This window comes from Saccopteryx bilineata, chromosome 5 (genome assembly GCF_036850765.1).
Source record: "Saccopteryx bilineata isolate mSacBil1 chromosome 5, mSacBil1_pri_phased_curated, whole genome shotgun sequence".
Classification (NCBI taxonomy): Eukaryota; Metazoa; Chordata; class Mammalia; order Chiroptera; family Emballonuridae; genus Saccopteryx; species Saccopteryx bilineata.
The window spans coordinates 65,002,510-65,008,660 of NC_089494.1; the positions used below are offsets into that span (position 1 = coordinate 65,002,510).

Here is a 6,151-nt window from a genome sequence, read left to right on the forward strand (position 1 = left end):
CCTAGCATTCATTTCATCACTGGCTCTAGGCCCTTAGTCAGATGCTTCATCTCCTTTCTATAGCTTTCAAGGAGAAAAATCAGTTTCAATTGATATCAGGGCTATTAATAGCATCATTTTTGGAAATATAAATCAAATGAGGTGTACAGACAACCTATACCTATAACTTTATCATGATATAAATCTTTTTAAATGGTTCTATACTGGTAAGAAGAATATAAGGTGTTTTGATTAAGCAAAAAATTTCTTTGAAAACACTGGTTGGCTAGAGCAGATTGTAAAACTACAGGGTTTAGCAACGAAGTCACTTAAGCTAACTGAGAAGTGATGAAGGTGGAAATTAAATGAGTGAATTAGTAATTCGGTTGCTGGAGTACATTTTTTCCTGTTGAAAGGGAACAAAATGGTGAGTCACAGACTTTGGACAATGGTATAAAAAAAAGGAGGAGATGTGCATTTGGCATGTGCATTGTTTTGAGCTGAAGGCAATCAAGACCCAGAAGATTCATGAAAAGCTCTTTACTACCCCCTGAGCTGCCTAAAATAATGTATAAATTTCCCCCACTTCTACATTTATAAAGGAAATTTCTATTCAAAAGGGTGCTTGGATTAGGAAGACAGCTACTAGCAGAGATAACAAAGCCTCCTTTATTTACTATGCATTTCCTCCTCTCACCTTCTCATAATTTGCCTCCCCACCACCACCACCTAGAAACTTCAAATCCCAACCTCTTTCCTTAGCTTAAGGTATAAATCTCAATCTTCTGGCTACCATTTGAGTCTCATATCTTTGTGTAACTCCCATGCATAGATGTAATTAAAACAGTTTTTCCCCTTCCTATTAATCTATTTAACACCAATTTAATTCTTAGACCAGCCATGGAACCTAGAAGGGTAGAAGGGAAATATTTTCCTTCCCTACAAGAACATGATTTTTTTGTTCAAACGGAAGAGGAAAAAGCAAGGGAAGGAGAAATCAGAGAAAGATTGATGCCACTGAAGACATGGAAGTCATACTATTCAAAATTCAGAATTAGTATACACACACAAAAGAAACTCTATAATGTTAAAGAATGATTTATTCATAGCATGCCTCAGGCCTGAAAGCTTTTATACTTCTGAAAAGTAGAAGAGAAAAAAATCAAGATTTTATTAAGGACTAGCTGTTAATGTCATAGTTAGGAATAAAAGTATCTATCTAAACCTGTTTAACCACCTTTAAAGTTTGCTTGATTTTGTATAAATTTTGCTTACACATTTGTAATCAATGTTATAGTTTAGAAAAATGGCTAAGAATATAGCCTTTAAAGACAGACGAGACTGAATTCTAATTAATACTAGCAAGTTAAATTCTCTGAACCTCAGTTTCTTCTCTTGTAAAAGCAGAATATAATCTATACTGGCTTGATAAGAACATTAATTAATGAAAAATCTTGACAATGTCTGGTAGTTATAATACTGAAAGAAGAATTGGTTTGAATAAATAACCATTATCAAGTAACTCTCTGTAAGACTGCCAGAGTACAACTAGCCCTTGTCACATGAAGTGCCATGGAATCAGAGACAGTCTAAGGGTAACCTCATCCATTTTCTCCACCAATGTAGACATCTGCTCTATAATACTCATTATTTGCACCTGAAGATGTATTCTTTGGAGAAATGACTACTTAGGACTTAGAATGGTCCCTATCTTTTTTTTTTTTTTTATAGAGGCAGAGTCAGAGGGAGGGACAGATAGGGACAGACAGACAGGAAGGGAGAGAAATGAGAAGCATTAATTCTCTGTTGCAGCACCTTAGTTGTTCACTAATAGCTTTCTCTTATGCGCCTTGATGAAGGGGGTTGCTACAGCAGAGAAAGTGACCTCTTGCTCAAGCCAGCGACCTTGGGCTTCAAGCTAGTGATCTTGGACTTCAAGCCAGTGACTTTTGGGCTCAAGCTAGTGACCATGGGGTCACGTCTACGATCCCATGCTCAAACTGGTGACCTTGGGGTTTTGAACTTGGGTCCTCCGCGCATTCCAGTCCGATGCTCTATCCACTGCACCACTGCCTGGTCAGGCTAGCATGGTTCCTATCTTGTTTAGAATGACTCTATTAGATCATTTTACCTTATGTTTAGCCAAACTTCTATTCTTGGGTCTTTGTTCTGCCATCTGGAATCAGTCTCTTCCCTATTTCAAGTCCATGAATGGGCCCTGCCCCCATTGCCACAGGCCTTTCCTGTCCCAGGCTCTTCCCCCTCTCTCCCTCCCCACCCCGTTCCCTTTTCTGCATTTTGGGGTCCATGGATAGAAGGAGAAACCCCATGGGGAGGGTCCTTTTAAGCACAGCAACTGAAGAGAGAATCTTCTGCAAATTTTTGTTTAGGGTCAGGATAGAGGGCATAATTTAAACTGACACAATAACTATTCACATTGTCAATCATCTGCTATGTAATCTTTATTATATGCAGCTTAAGTGTCTGTTTGTTGCCGATAGCTTATTGGTTGCTTGCGTAACTGTACTAGCCAATGGGGTGAAGTTGCCACAGCATTCAAATAGTCCCGCCTTCTGGCATGCCACCTCACAAATTGAGGTTAAAGATTGGAGCAATTATTATGCTGTTAAGAAATCTTAACACCAGAAGGGGTCTTTGCAGTGGTACAAGACTAGAGGTTCTCCAATTGAAAAATAATGTCATAATAGCTAAGTCTTCGACTGGCTCCTCTAAAGGTGAAATACATGTCTTTCCAAGAATTGATTTGGCTCCATCTCAAACAGGGTTGCCATTTCAATTGAGACGTAGACAATTTCCTGTAAAACTTGCATTTGCTATGACCATCAATAAGTCTCAGGGCCAAACGCTTTAGCGTGTTGGCATTTTTTTACCTGAGCCTGCATTTGGACATGGTCAACTTTATGTTGCCTGTTCAAGAGTTCGTGAAAGAATGGACGTAAAATTAAAAATAATTGATGGTCCTCTGCAAGGCGAGCTTAAAAATGATGGAAAGATCTACACAAGAAATGTTGTGTACAAAGAGATCTTTGACATGTGAATTAACATTTTATTATTTAAATCACCTTTATTTATTGAGCTAGCGGTGGCTCTGAAGAAATGTACCGCCAGTGGTTTCCTTCATTGCACTCTACTTTAAGCAATTAAGCAAGTAGAAGGGGGAAACCCCGTGGGGCAGTAAGCAAAGGGGCGTCCTCGCCACCTGCCCTGGGTAATTCAGTTTGAATTAGCAGACACCTTTGCACAAATCATTTTAATTACAATTCATAGTATCTAGAACTGTGGTCATTTCGTATGACCGCCGGGCTTTCTAGTAAAATCATAACAGAGCTTCTCTCTTCTCTGAGAAAATGTCAACAGAAGATGATAGAGACTCCTCTTGCCACTGACCTGGCCTTCAGTATAAAAATCAAAGAGTGTTGGGTTCTTCAGCTAAGTAGAGCCTGAACAGAAGCATGGGAGAATAGAGAAGAAATTGGTCATTTGGTTACTCAGAGAGTAAGGAGACACTTGATGAAGGGACCTGTCATTTCTCTCTTTCTCTCTCCTCACTCCCCTCTTTCTTAGTCTTTAGTCTTTCTTTGTTTTACCCACTTAGAAGTCTTTTGGAAGAGAAAAGTATCAAGAATTAGAGCATTGAGGGTTTGGGTTTTCAAATAATTTAACCTTGTCTTCCTTTATAGCCCTCTGGTGATTGTATTTCCCAGGGTCTAATTTTAATAATAATAGCTACCATTTATCAACCACTTACTATGAAAAATGGAATGGTTTTAAGCAATTGAGCATATTAACTCACTCAATCCTCAAAGCAGCCACTGGGGAAGACACTATTATTATGATGAGTTTATAGATGAAATAAATGGGGAAAGGAATGGTTAAGTATCCTGCACAAACATACATAGCTGATAAGAAGCCAGCTGAAGCTTCAAACTCAGGCTGGCCAACTCCAGAACCTGCACTCTGCCTGTAAAAGAGAATATTTTTTATCTAAGCTCTAGCTTAACAGAGTTATCAAATGACTGTGACAAGCTGTACAACCTTTCATGGCAGGAGAAAGGATATCCAACGTGAGCTCTGTTATGGCAAATATCTTTTAATGTTCAGTTTATTTGTACATCAACCATAAAGTGAACTGAATGACCCTGGATTTATTTTTTTAATTGCTATAAACAAATTGCTTGAGGAGAGTTACCCTGAAACACTCTTAGAACTCTTCATGTTTCTTCAAGGTCAAGTAACACAACTTTTTAAAAAAATTTGTTTCTTTTCTTTCTTTCTGTTTTTTTTGTTGTTGTTGTTGTTTTTACTTTTCTTTTCTGTCGTTCTTTTTGTGTGTGTGTGGCAGAGACAGAGTCCGAGAGAGGGACAGATAGGAACAGACAGGAAGGGAGAGAGATGAGAAACATCAATTCTTTGTTGAGGCTCCTCATTTGTTGATTGATTGATTTCTCATATGTGCCTTGACGGGGGGACCACAGCAGACCGAGTGACCCCTTGCTCGAGCCAGCAACCTTGGGCTCAGGCTGGTGAGCCTTGCTCAAACCAGATAAGCCCACGCTCAAGTTGGCGACCTCGGAGTCTCGAATCTGGGTCCTCCACATCCCAGTCAGACGCTCTATCCACTGCGCCACCGTCTGGTCATGCTTTTTTTTTTTTTATATATACAAATTCCTGTAACTTTTGCATAGCAGGTATTACTTTAAAAAAAAAATCCATCTTCTACTTCCTTCTCCTTTGACAACCATCAACTTATTCTTTTGTATCTATGAATTTATTTCTGTTTTATTTTTTTAAGATGCCACATATTAGTGAAATCATATGCTATTTGTCTTTATCTGACTTATTTCACTTAGCATAATGCCTTATAGGTCCATCCATGTTGTTGCAAATGTTAAGATTTTTTTTTTCTGGGGGGGAGGGGCGTCAAATATTTTATTTTATTTTTTTGGCAGCAACTTGACAGGTTCTGATGCTGGGAAGTGTCTCAGCGTTCCTGAAGGGAAATGTAGGGGACCCACTGGTTGTTCACCCGGCTCTCTTCACAGTAACTGGCTACCTCCACCAAGCCGTGACTCTTCCAGGTATCTGTGTGAGGGTTCGTGACTAGGAGGCAGTGCAGGTCTTGGGCCTCGGTGGTGCCCTGGGTATCAACTGGCTCACCCAGCAGCTGTGCGAGGCGTTGTATGCCAGACACCCGTACAATGTTGATGTCGTTGTCACAGCAAAATGACTGAATGAGCGTGAAGTGGATCTGCAGGGCAATGTCATCCTCTTCCTCCTCGTCAATGGCCAACAGGCAAAGAACCAGGCTGTCAGGGTCCACATTCATCAGCTTGGCCGACTCGTACTCCCCCACGGTAAGGCGGTCCTGGCGCTGCGCGGCCACCAGCAGTTCCTCCACTGCGGCGCTCACCGTCTGCATTTTCTGTGCCGCGTTATCACACACCACCAGCTCTTCCAGAGTCATGTTGCAGTTATAATCCACAGTGGAAAGCAGCCCACGACAGTCCCAAGAGAGAAAATGCAAACTCCGACCGGAGAGCTCAAATCCTTCCTACGGAGCCTGAGTGCTCGGAAGGCAACAAAATCCTCCCCTCAAAAGGCGGAAAAAAAGTGCGAAGTCCTCAGCATGAATAATCCAGGTTCCAACGAATTTAACGCCCCACTGTTCGGCTTCAGCGATCTGCAAATGTTAAGATTTTATTTTAATTTTTTATAGCTGAGTATATTTCATTGTATGTTCATACCACAGCTTCTTTAACCATCTATCTTCGGATCTGATGGACACCTACATTGCTTCCATATCTTGGCTATCATAAGTAAGGATACAATAAACATGGGAGTGCATGTATATTCTCAACTTAGTGTTTTTATTTTATTTGGATAAATACCTAGAAGTGGAATTGCTGGGTCATTCGACAGCTCTGTTTTTAATTTCTTGAAGAACCTCCATACTGTTTTTATGCTGGTTGCACCAATTAATAGTCCTACCAACAATGTATAAGGGTTTCCTTTTCTCCACATCCTCATCAGCACTTGTTATTTGTTAGTTTTTAAAAATTATTTATTTATGGATTTTAGAGCAAGAGGAACTGGGGGTGGGGAGAAAGAGACATCAATTTGTTCCACTTATTTATGCATTGATTGGTCAACT

The 6,151-nt window shown here is 40.2% G+C and overlaps 1 pseudogene; it reads right to left on the minus strand.

Moving 5' to 3' along the window:
* Window positions 1-4,908: 4,908 nt before the first annotated feature.
* Window positions 4,909-5,662, minus strand: LOC136338245 (growth arrest and DNA damage-inducible protein GADD45 beta pseudogene; annotated as a pseudogene).
* Between the last annotated feature and the right edge of the window lie 489 nt (window positions 5,663-6,151).